We start from the raw sequence: 14052 nt of genomic DNA on the forward strand, positions 1-14052 counted from the left end.
CAAATCCTCAGGCAGGACAGGAAGGGCAGGACCCAACACTCTTAGTATATAGACCATGGACACCGGAGGATATCCGGAAAGCTACTGAGGGAATCCCCCATCCGAAAGTTAATTTTACGAAATTTTTAGAAGATTTACAAGGCATGAGGTTGAGTTACCACTTGAATGGGGAAGAAGTAGAAAAAGTAGTAAGACAAATTATAGGTCCAGATTGGCACATGATTTGTGGCACCTGGAATCCTCATAATGCAGAGCTCAAACCACTTCCACATAATGACGCAGAGTTAGACAACAGAGTGAAAGGTCTTACAGACCGAATCTCTGAGAAATGGAAACCTAGAGCAGACTGGACTTGCATTAATCAATGCATACAACAGGAAAATGAGACAATAGATGGGTACTATGCTAGATTATTGGAATGTTTTAATAATCATAGCGGTATGATGGTTCCTGAAAACCAAACGAATGATTCCCCGTATGAACAACAATTAAAAAATGCATTTCTAAAAGGTTGCATTGCACCTATTAGTAGCTTCATTACGAAGCATATGATAGACCATCGAACAGGTAGGCTACAAACCTTACTTGAATATGCAAGACATGCTGAAAGACATTTCAATAGCAAAAAGAAAAAGAAGGCGCAAGTCTTCACTGCTGAAGACAGAGCTGAAGTATTTGTGTTACAGTCAGGTAAAAAGGGCAAGAAGAATGCCCAGGGAAATAAACAGTCTGACAAACGATCAGAAGATTTTGAAGAGAGGAAAAAGAGAGGTGAATGCTTCAAGTGCGGGAAAAAGGGACATCTAGCAAGGGATTATAAGCAGAACAAAAAGGTAATTACAGAAGATAAGGGAGATGAGGACTGACTATATGACAGTGAAGGTACATCAAGCGAAAGTCAGAAATCATCAGGAGAAGTTAATAAACAAAAAACAAGTGTAAATGTGATAGAAGGAATAGAGGAAGTGCAAGTAGATATGGAGGATGAAGAAAGTGGAATTTTGGATTTAGCATTATTGAGCCTAGAGCTCTACTTAGCAGATACGAAACCGGAAGTTACACTTCTGGTGGAGGGAAGGGACGTCAAATTCCTGTGTGACTCAGGAGCATCACGGACCCTGATACACCCCTCCAAGTTACCAGAACATTCTGAATCACCTGATTATATACTGGTAAAAGCCACAAACGGACAACTATACAGGGCACCACTTTCCCATGATATAGCAATAACTGACCCTGTTTCAGGTATGACCCAAAGAAGTAAAATTGTTGTTTCTGCAAAGTGTCCAGTGAACCTATTGGGCAGGGACCTTATGCAGATATTTGGCATAGCAGTAGTTCCAACTGTACAAGGTATGGAGGCGCAGAGATAAATGGATACCTTTGTAGTGCGATCGGAGGGTGAAACCTTTTACTGGTACAGCCAGGACCTAGTTACGACTGGTCCAGGGGCAGTAACCGAGGAACTGATGAATGTAGCCATCAGTAAAACCCCCTCCCTCGACATGGATCAACAGCATTTGTTACACTGTACTCTATACTACTGTACTACACCAGGACCTGATAGAGAGTATGAGCAAGAATTGTTCAGAAATCGTGCAACTAGATTAGTATTACGTACTTTGTATTGGGATACTGAGGGGAACAGTGTAGTTAGCTGTTCATTACCTCAAGAATTCCTTGCACTGTACAGATCAAATCGATTACCACATGTCAGCTTGACAAAGAATAAAAATGTAAAATGGGCAGATTTAGGAGAAAAGGTGACAAGATGGGAGAAACAGACTGACTTATGACTTAGAACTGTCAGAACAAGGGATACAGAAACAAAAACTGAATTGGTTGACACAGACACATCCAGCTGTTCACTTGCAATCTAGCAAGGACAGCTGATTAGCATTTGTATTAGAAGAAGAAGAAAAAGCCTTATATGAAATTCCAACGACTCTTTGGTCAACAGGCAAGTCAGATGTAGGACTTATTCGAACAGCAGGACCAGTTACAATTACCCCAAAGTCAGCATTTAGGCCACAGAAAAGACAATACCCTTTGAGAAAGGATGCAGAAATAGGAATCAAGCCTATAATAGCAGCATTACTCAAAGAAGGAGTACTGGTAGAATCTCCTGATTCACCATGTAATACACCCCTATTTCCTGTTAAAAAGGCAAATGGGGAATGGCGGATGGTTCAAGAGTTACAAGCTGTGAATAATGCAGTAATACCTAGAGCACCTACAGTGCCAGACCCACATACTTTGTTAAACGATTTAAAACCGCAACAAAAATATTTCTCTGTGGTAGATATCAGTAATGCTTTCTTTTCGATACCTATACATCCTGATAGTCAATATTGGTTTGCATTTACATTTCAGGGTAAAAGGTATACCTATACACGACTACCACAGGGATATTGTGAGAGCCCAACAATATTTGCACAAGAAATGGCTAGCAACCTGGCAGGGAGGTAGTCAGATTCTACTTTACGTAGATGATATCTTGCTAGCAGCCCCCACCCAGCAACAATGCAGGGAGGATACTGTAGCGTTATTGAAGTTTTTAGTGGCAAAAGGGCACAAAGTAAACAAGAGTAAGTTACAACTTTGGAAAAAGCAGGTTAGATACCTAGGATATGTAATATCCAATGAAGGTAGAATATTAGACGAAGACAGAAAAATAGCAATTTTGCAAGCACCCAAACCAGCAACCAAGAAGGAAATTATGTCCTTCTTGGGTACAGCTAATTTTTGTCGGAGCTGGATACCGAATTATGCTTTGGAATCTGCTCCACTGGCTGACTTGATATATAAAATGCCAATAACAGCACAAGATTTGTTACAATGGACAACCGAAGCAGAAATGGCTTTCTGCAGGTTGAAGCAGTTAATAGCTTCTTAATTAGTTTTAGGACTCCCAAATTATCACAAACGATTTTTTCAAACCGTAGATTGTAAGCAAGGATATATGATGTCAGTACTGATGCAACAACATGGGGATAAGCAACGCCCCATAGCCTATTATTCATCGCAGTTAGACCCAGTGGCATGATCTTTGCCACACTGTGTACAGGCAGTAGTTGCAGCTGCAATGGCAGTACAGGCTTCGGCCTCAGTGATGTTATTCCACCCTCTCACATTGAGAGTGCCTCATGCAGTCGCAATAATTTTACTGCAAGAAAAAGTAGCATATCTTTCTCCGCTAGACATCTTTCATGTATGACTATACTGCTGAGCCAACCTCATATGACAATTGAATGATGTACGACATTAAATCCGTCAACATTACTCCCAACCCCTGTGGATGGCACACCGCACAGCTGCCTGCAGGAAATTGAACAGTTAGCCTTGCCTAGACAAGATCTCACAGATATGCCCTTGGATGATGCCGAGGTGACATATTACATGGACGGCTCATGCAGAAGGGGCCCTACAGGAAAGAATCTAGTGGGGTATGCAGTAGTTACAGACACTGAAATTCTAGAAGCCCAATCCTTACCACATAACTTGTCTGCACAAGCAGCAGAATTGATAGCTTTGACACGGGCATGTACTTTAGCAAAAGGCAAGTGTGTAAACATATATACTGATAGTCAGTATGCTTTTTCTACAGTACATGTATTTGCGCAACAATGGAAAAATAGAAGAATGATAACATTTAGTGGAAAACCTATTAATCATGCGCAATTTATTTTGGAATTATTAGAATCTATTCAGTTACCTACCAAAGTAGCTATTTGTAAATGTGTAGCTTATACAAAACAACAGGATAAGATTTCGAAAGGCAATGCATGAGCTGATGCAGCTGCAAAGCAAGCAGCCTCAGACTCAGAAACTTTAATGAGGAATTACAACCCTCTGAGATTTTAGATTTAGACATGTTAAAAACAATGCAGACGCTTACTACAAAAGCAGAAAAACAAAAATGGGAAAAACAAGGTGCAATACTTGAAAATGGACTGTACATTTCCAAAGAGAGAAAAACGATATTGCCGTCTAATTTATTTAGATATGCAGCTTTGTTGAGCCATGGGCAGTGCCATGTCTCAACAGGGGGGATGGTACAGTTAGTAAACCGAATATTCCAAACATATGGATTCACAAACTATACAAAAAAATTTTGTGCAGCTTGTCATACTTGTAACAAGCACCATGCACAAGGGGCATTTAAACCCAAGCAAGGAAGTTTTCCTATACCACCGTATCCGTTCCATACTATTTGTATGGATTTCATAGAATTGAGTAAGTGTGAAGGGAAGAAATACTGTTTAGTCATCGTAGATATGTTTTCTAAATGGGTAGAAGCTTTTCCAACCAAAAATCCGGATGCAGCAACAGTGGCGAAAGCCCTGATAAAAGAAGTAATCCCTAGGTTTGGCATTCCGGAAAGGATTTATAGTGACAACGGCACACATTTTGTGAACCAAACAATCCAGCAACTTGGGAGATTTTTTGGTATCTCCTTAAAGAACCATTGCGCCTACCACCCACAGTCAGCAGGACTGGTGGAAAGGTACAATGGTACCCTTAAGAATAAACTTAGGAAGTTAGTTGAAGAAACCCAAAAGAATTGGATACACTGTCTGCCTTTAGCACTGCTGAGTATGAGAACGGTTCCAAATGTGAAGGGTTTGACTCTCTTTGAAATAATTTTTGGGAGAGCATATTATGTGCCTCAGTGGAAAGCTCTCATGCCCACAGAACAAGAGGCTGACAGTTCATTAGCTAGTTATATGAGGAAACTGTTAACAAATAAATCTGTTTTGCAGTTTAACTCTTTTTCAGATAAGGAACAGACCAGACCGGTGGAAGCAGTTTTGGCCCCCGGGACGTGGGTTTGGCTGAAAGTGACGAAAAGGAAGAATTGGGCAAGTCCAAAGTGGGAAGGGCCGTACCAGGTACTGTTGGCAATGCCTACTGCAGTCAGAGTGGCTGAGAGGACGTCCTGGGTTCATTTGACACACTGCAAACCGGTAAAGAACTTTCAACTTGATAAAAACTTTGTGACTGATATACAACAGGACCAAGAAGTTCAAAAACAAAGCGAATAGAAATTTAGATCAACCCCAGAGATGTTGTATAATCATTTTGTTGAGTATACATTTATTGACTGTAATTGTGACAATTTTCCTCTTGTTGTGGTTTATCCTGCACTCAACCACACAAGTGAAAGTGGGAAGGCGTGACGAAACGTCTATAGACTGGCATCCAAATTTTAACACGTACCTAACCATGAAGCATGTATATGCAGAGACTATGAACATTTCAAATTGCTGGGTTTGTACAGCTATACCAACAGCATATGAAGGACTGATAATGTCCGCTGTCCCTTTGGGGATAAATGAGACTTGGGAAAATTTACTCTTTGATACAGGAACTGTGAGATCACAGGACAAAATAGCTTTATTTTTACCTGTCACACAAAAAGGAATTGTATGTTTTTAGAAAAATGATACTCTCCAGGTGGGCTGGAGCAATTGTAATATAACCATATCTTACCGGTGTTATATTAAGAATAGTAATGGCAATATTCTTTGCAATACTAATTATGACTCATATTTGAACTCACTGAAAACAACCATGAATGACATTCGCAAGAATCCTGTTTTGTTCAAACAATTGTCAGTTATAGATCAGAAAATGTTTCATGCAGGGTTAATGCGTATTAGTACTAAAGTAGAAAACTGTTATTTTATTTGTGGGAAAAAGGCATATAAATGGTTACCTGAGAATCAGTCCGGCAGTTGTTTTTTGGGTTATCTGGTTCCGGCAATAAGACATACTGCAGAATTACCTTTGGGTAAGATACGAAACGTGAGAGAAGCAGCCCGAACACCTGAATGTCCAGTTGAGAAACCTGTAAATCCAGTTGGATGGATCGAAGCTGGCTGGAAAGACCATAATAATGTGAAAGACAAAAGTAAATTGACTCATATGGACTTGAGTGACAGTGTTATATCTTGGGAGGGAATATTCCCAGCATATGGAGCAGTCAAATCGATCTGGGAGCTGAGGAAGTTGTCGAAACTTCTCGAAGTAATGAGTAATGCAACTTTCTCTGCCCTAGAACTAGTGACTGATGAACTGAATGCAATGAGAACTGTTGTGCTACAAAATTGAATGGCTCTTGTCTTCACCCTAGCGGCGAGAGGTGGTACGTGCGCGCTTAGCAAAGAAGAATGATGTGCGTACATACCAGACAATAGGCATGAAATTAACAACCACCTAGAGGTAATTCAGCAAGTATCAGCCATGACTGAACCAGGCCCAAACCCACTGACGGACTTTTTCCAGAATCTATTCGGGGGTGGGATTCCATCCTAATGAATATTTTGATTGCCATTTGTGTGGGTATACTCCTAATAGGAGCATGTGTTTGCTGTGGAATTCCCAGCATGAAAAGACTAATCAAAGATTTCTTTTTACCAAGATATTGAGATTGAAAAATTGATCTCAGATGACATTTTTTCTGAAGTATAGATCAAATGACTCACCTAGCTGAAAATCCTTAGTGGAAGAGGTTGGGAGATGAAATCACACTTTGCATACTTCAAAATAGAATAAAAAGTATTAATAGGAGGGAAAATGTTAGAAAAATGTGTATTTGAATATATGTGAAATGCTAGTTTAAAAACAAAGTAGTATGTAATGCATTTTATTCTATTAATCATATAACAGAAAGGATAAATTCATGTGTAAATGCAAGTAGTTTTGAAACTGCAGTGTGGCTTGTAGCAAATTGACCTCCGACCCTGGCAGTTGCTAGCTTAGCAAGTTTTAATGTTTATGCTTTTCACAAGTGATTATCTGCTGGGTCAGGAAATTAAATATGTGAAATAATGAAATTTTCTGCTCTTTTCTGCTGGGATGATTTGGCCTTGTATATGTGTTACTAAGATAGCATGCAGCTGGTGGGAAAGTGTTACAGTGAACAAAGATGTGTAGTAGAAGATTGAATCTGCTATTGTATTCGAACTGGTGTGAAACCTTGAAGAAGTAACTTTACAGAAAGACATTATGTCTGACCAGGTGAATAGCAAGGTCGTATTGTTACCAGAGGAAAACTTTTTTAAAATATACAGCATCAGCAGTTTTTATGAATAGAGGACTGTAAGCTAAAGTGATGTAGATGCCCTGTGACATACCACGTCAGTAAGGTGGGCACAGCTTGAATGTAAAGACTATATAAAATTGTGTGCTTCCTGTTTCATGTTAGACAAAATTCTGTACTTGTACGTTTTTTGCCTCCTGGTGTACACTAGTAAACTTTTGAACCTGAACCTCCTGTGTATTGAATTCTTGATTTTATTTAACACGGAATCCCATGGGCGACAGGTGCAGGTCATCTCTGGCAAAGCATCATGGTCTGTCGACCATGTCGTCCCACGCAGACAGATACTGGATCCGCTTAGAATGCCACCAGAAGCTTAGCCAATTGTTGAAGTCAATCATTTTGTCCTTGTACTGTGGTATCATTCTGGGCGATAGCAGAATGCTACTCAGGGCTAGGGTCATACCTCCATGGGCTACAAGATTGGAGAGCTCTTCCATGTCTCTTTTCATGTAGTCCAGGGAGGCATGTCTCAGGTCATTCACACCTACATGGACAATGACAGAGTCATATTTGTACTTGTTGTGGAGTGACCTGAGTGCATGGGTTATGTGGCAGATCCTGGCACCCAACATGCAGCTGACAGTAACCTTCTCCTTGTTTAGCCTGGTGAGTGGGACATCAGTGTGCCTGACTATAGATTCACCTATGACTAGTGGGTTGGGTACATTGTTTTGCCTAATATATATATATATATATATATATATATATATATATATATATATATATATATATATATATATATATGTTTGCCCATAATATCTGAATAAGTGAGTGGGATTTTCATGACAGCATGAAGGAAACATTTTCCTTCCTTCTGTCTTTTTTTTTCTTAAGTTTTGGATTTTTCTTGGTATATTGATTGATTTTCTTAGTATATATTATTTTTTATTTATATTCCATTTGTTTACCAGGTTAGTCCGACTGGACACAAGATGACCTTTTTCAGCGGAGGCTGGGGGAGAAAAGCTCCAGGTACATAGTAAACAATTATAAAAAAATAATAAAAATAAATTATACAAACATAGCTATTTTGTACAAAGAGCACAGAAAATACAAAAGGAGTAAAATCAGTGTTTTACAATTGATGCAGCATACACAGTGGTTAGAAAATTGAGAAACAATTAAACAAGATAATGTACAACAGATATACAACTGCATGAACATAAATTCAAACAGAAGTTTCCATAGACAAACAGGGTCATAAACTAGAAAGCATAACTATATTGACATGATTTATATTGCATTTATCTTGTTTTAATGATGGTATGTGTGTATTATTGTACGTGTCATATGTGCACAAATATTTGTATTAATCTCTGTATTTACAGTATATTGACAAAGTATTGGGTCACATCAGAGGCTTGGGAGGTCATTGTTAAGAAAATGAGAACTGTTGTAAAGCTTGGCATTGAATACCATAAGTTCAGGTTATGCTATAAGAGAATAACTATGTAAAGATAACCATGTCAGCAGCCAGAACGCATTATAAACTGAATGTTTTACTGTGCATATTAAGAAATGGATAGATTTGGCCCAAACTCTGGACTGATGTGTGTGCTTTTTTTTTTATTATTCCTGGGGAAATGCTATTCAGAAGTGAAGAGACATATAAGGGAACAGTTTTAGTGGCACACCAGGCTGTGATTTTTTTTATGTCTATTGTTATGCAAAGTTGACTAAATAGCTGAATCTAGTAAAGCTGGAAATGTGAGACTGTAGCCCACTGAAGGAGGGGAGATGGGAGGAGTAACCTGGCCAGGAACTGAAACTTGCAAAACTGCTCCTTGTGAAAAGTCTTTTTTATCTCAGTAATTTGTTGACACTTTTGCAAGTTTCTTTCAGAGAATGTGTAGTACATCAGCAGGAACAACATTTGTAAAACTCAGCACACACCAGTCAATGACACATGAGCTGCAGACTCTCAAACTTGGCATTTTTTTCAGGTGGTCCATTCTAAGTGAATGGAAGTCTAGTCTGACAACAAATGGTAGGGCTATTTGTTCTCACAGTCTGTACATTGAGACAGATTTAGCTTTCCAAAGGAATCACAATGTCTGCCCCCATGAGGGCAGACAAGAGTAAAAAAAATAAAATTAATAAAGAGCACTTATTTTGCTGAAAGCAGCTTTAGGAAGTGCAGTAAATCATGGCAAGATAAAAAATATATGTTTTTTCATTGTTTGCCCGTAGTGGTTCTTTAAGACTTAAATTCCTAACAAATAGTGTTAAATCAGTAAGTGCTTCTACTATCATATCCACATTTGATGGAATATATTGAAGTCCTTTATTGAGAACTGCAATTTCCAATGTAGACAGTCTTTCACTAGAAAAATTTATAACAGCATTATTTTCTAACATTCCTGATGTACTGAGCAGCTGCAAGTTTGTGGACCATTGTAATTCAGTCCTACATTGCCAACCCCTCTCTTCTTCGATCGACCTCTCAGACTGTCTTTGTTGCCTGTCTCTATACATTCTGGTAAACGAGGTAGTAATTGTAGAGCTAGCTGTTGAAAATCCTCTGCAGTGTTAGGATTTTTATTTGCTAATAAGGCATTAGAGGTTCGAGTATTATTCAGTATGTGGGACACATTGAAATCAGTAGAAGCAGAAGACTGTGTTACAGAAGTCCCAGCACTAGGTAACTGCACTGAAATATTTTTATCGGCCCTGGAGGATTCAGCAATAGTAAATGAGTCTAAGGCATAAAGGGACTCCTTCTGCAAGGGGCTTTCTTTCTTACTCTGTGAAGGCTTGGGCCATGAAAAAATGTTACCTGTTTTAAAATCATTAATGTCTCTAAGAAGCTTATGCTTCTTTGTTAGTTCCAAATGCTTTTCATAACTAACTAGTCTACCAAGCATTAAGTTGTATACAGATAAATGTTCTTTAAACTCAGGAAGTCTGGTAATTTCACATTCTAACTTCATAATTTCTTCCTGCAGTTCAGTCTCAACATTTACAAAAAATTTGTTCATAAGAACCACATACTCAGTACTTACTTTTAAGTTCAGTTCTTGCCACTTCTTTAAAAGCTCAGGATAAATGTTTCCAAAAGCAGGCATTATTAGGATTCTGAGACCATGAGGAAAAACTCCAATTTCTCTTGTGAAGCTGAAACATTGCCACTCGAGTCTTTTGTATGCCTGTACCTTCTTTTCTGGGCTAGTGACTCAACTAGTAAATGCGTCAGCATCAGGAACACTTGTTTCCCTTGTCTCACCAATGAGTAGAGAGGACTCCATCATATGTATTAGCAACAGATTTGTACATGCAGAGAGGAGGTCATGAAGGGAGCGGCTCACTGGCCGCATTGCATTAGCTGAATTCACTTCAATGGCAGGCTGTGTCATATCAAACAAGTAAAACAGCGCCCAAGGTTGATCTTAAAAAGCACAAAACTAATACCTTTGTGTTGGTCTTTTTTTCTCTTATTAGTTTTGTGCTTTTTAAGATCGACCTTGGGCACACTTCTAGTTGTCTGATATGACACAGCCTGCCGTTGAAGTGAATTCAGCTAATGCAATGTGGCTAGTGAGTTACAACTAACGCTTTAACTAAACATATTTTAGAAAAAGGGAAGAACCATGAATTTAAATTCAGGGTGACACAGATTGTTTCAAAGAGTATAAGAGGTGGAGACCTGAATAATAAATTAGAGGTCTCTGAATATAATTGGGTTACATGGCTGTTAGCTGACTCTGAACCAGGAATTAATGCAAAAATTAGCATAAACCCTATATTGAAAGGAAACAAAATATCTTATGCTAGTGGTTTATTAGTATTTTATATGCAGTTTAAACTTATTTTTCACATGCATTTCCCTGCATGTAATTTTATTTTTTTTTATATATGCTTATACTTTTTATTTCTGTTTATATGTACTTGTTTGCACATGTTTTGAATGCACTTATTTTTGCTTGTGATGAGTGTACTACCTCTTTAAGAATTTTCATGGCCATGTCATGTGATCTTGTTGATTAACTATATATTGAAGTCAATGTACTACTAAATGTAGTCTTATATTATCACACTGAAGAAGGGTAGCCATACCTGAAAGCTTTGTGAATACTGTGTAATATTAAAAGCTTCTACTTCAATGAGCATTTCCAGTGTCTGTATACATCTGCTGGATTTATGTGTGAAGTAAAACCATTCTAATTTGAGTTTCAAACTTCATACCCTTCAGAAAAATTCATACTAATAAAAACATGTTGTTCTATCAATTGTCTAAGTTTATAAGAGCAATATTTAAAAAAAGTCCCTATTTTTGGATCTTTGTCCTCCCATTATTGATGGCCTTGTCCAGATTTCTTGCTCTAGGAGGTTGAGAGGTATGCTTGGGGGTATATATTTGACATGTTAAATAACATTGCTTTTTCCCATTAAAAATGCAATTCTGTCCTTTTTTTATTTTGAACAAAATGGATTTTTTCCCAGGGATTCTATTTTAAATATATACACATATTCCCTAACATAAATAATGTGTCAAATTACATTATAGCTTCCATTCTCAATTTCCTACATAATGCTGCTCCTCTACCTTTCATAGGTACATAGGTAGGTACTAGGCTATCGGCCAAAGGGCCTAAGTAAACCTAGCCAACAAGTTTCCCTGGCTTATGCCACCCAAGAAAGTTAATTTCCTGTGCCCCTGTCGAGCAGAGCCACAGAAGTGATCCCAGGGATGTATTTCCTATTTCCCATCCACTCATCAAGATTTTTCTTGAAGAGTGCTAATGAGGAATGTTGCTTGACATAGATGGGTAGCTTGTTCCAGAGTATAGGAAGGCTCTGGGACAGGAATCTATCCCTCCCGCATGTCCTGTTTATTGTGGTGACAAGGTTTAGGTCCCTAGAGTGTGTAGGGATTTGGATTTCTTAAGGTGTAGCATGTCCAACAGCTCTGGATTTAACATAGCTTTATTAAACTGTGTCAGTGGTAAACATACTCAGTGCTCATAGATGACAGATTCAGGGAAGCACTTTATAGTTTCTAGAGGCAAGAGATAGGCTTAATGTAGACAAATCTATTTCTTCCATTAATCAAGCATGCACCAGTCATAAACCAACATAAACAGAGCTTTTTCACTAATAGCCAAAATAATGTTGTACTTACTCTTAACCTCTTAACTTTGTGGACCAGGTCATGGCTGAAAAGGGTGCAGAAAGGGACAGTTCACTTACACAGTTTAATAAATTAATTAAATATATATATATATATATATATATATATATATATATATATACATTTTTTTTTTTGTCTTTATTTTATTTATTTGCCAACCAAGTAAAGGCACTGGACACATGTCCCTTTTTAGGGATGACCCAGGAGCACTGTCTGGTTAAGTGACTTGCAGAAAGCCATACAGTAGGCAAATGAAGACCGAGGGAATCAAACACTCAGTACAGGAAGCAGCTAATTATCAATTTATAGCTTTAATTCTTTGCTAACTGCCACTTGTCAAGCACTCTAAAGGACCATAAATTTCCTACATCCATGAAACCAGTCTATGACATCTCTCGCTGCAGATGAGCCTAACTTGTATGGTAGCTGAGATCTTTAAAATCCATTTCAAGAATGCCGTACCAAAGTCAAACAAATGCTACACTGACACTAATAGTACACCAAATTAATCAGTCATTCACAAGATCCCTACTATTAAAGAGCTTGATTTAATCCATAGCAGGAATTTATTAATACAGATTAAAAATTGGGGATCCCCTGGTACTAACCTTATGCCTGTTTAGTTTGTGAAACTCACTAGTCAATCTATTTCAATACTGCAGAGTATTTGATCAACAGAAGTAATATCTCTGCTATATGGAAGGAAGTGTTTCTTACAACATTCCACCAGTGTTGCAACTCATTTGAAATAAGAAATTACTAACCTAACCAATAGCAATTCTAAACACTTCTGCAAAAATAATGGAAAGAGTGGTTCACCAGGAGAGAACTGAATTCTTGAGCACAGTCTCCATGCCAAATCACAGATACTATGGTTTCTGAAGTAACTTTTCAGTTAATATTGTACTCTTTACAAAAAATTAATGAATTAGAAGTAGCCTTAACTAAGCCATAACTACTGCAGTATTTCTCAGTTTCACTAAAGACTTTCATACTGTCACTCAGGCAAATTACTCCATTGATAAGACATCCCATTGATAAGACATCCCTAAGAGCTGACCCGGTTTACTATTGCATGTCCAAAACTGCATCAGTTAACTAATCAAAATGTAGACCTAAAATGCCAAATACGGATCATCGATAGAGCAGCCAAATCAAAACTGAATACATCGATACCTGTAGTTCGATGTAGTCGACATAGTAGAAGGTGACATCAGTCACCCATGCTATGCACCCTAGCATACCATTACACACTACAGTGAATGGTACATTTACTTCACTATTTTGCAAGGGGCTGTGCCCTCCAAACACCCTGCAAATTATATGTACCAACTCCGAGATCGCATTATAGTGAGGAAATGGGTTATTCACTGTTCGTCATTGTACCGCTATCTCCACTCAGAATGCCAAACTCAGATAATTGAAGTAGACTACCCATTTTCTGTAGTATATTCAATGTTACCTGGTTCAGCATTCTGTCTCCTGGAAAACAGTCTTTCGACTAACCCATGGTCGATCACTTGCTGTTCAAACATCCAATAGTAAACCGCTCACCCTGTTGTCAGGGATCTGGGAACATATGCAAACAGTAATCTAGTCTTTGACCAACATGTGGCCAGGGTAGTAAGAAAATCATTTTATGTTGCCCAACTTATAAGTAAAGGCATGGCATTCAGGTCCAAGAAAGTGTGTCATTTTATTTGGCACTTATCAAACCCATCATTGAGTATAATGACTCCTTTAGCATGTACCTGACCAGACATATGCAACAGCTGGAATGCCCACAAAGGTTTCTTAACAGGAGAATCCAGGCTAT

Source organism: Protopterus annectens, chromosome 1.part1, assembly GCF_019279795.1.
Source record: "Protopterus annectens isolate FY-2018-M chromosome 1.part1, PAN1.0, whole genome shotgun sequence".
In the NCBI taxonomy this organism is placed as follows: Eukaryota; Metazoa; Chordata; order Ceratodontiformes; family Protopteridae; genus Protopterus; species Protopterus annectens.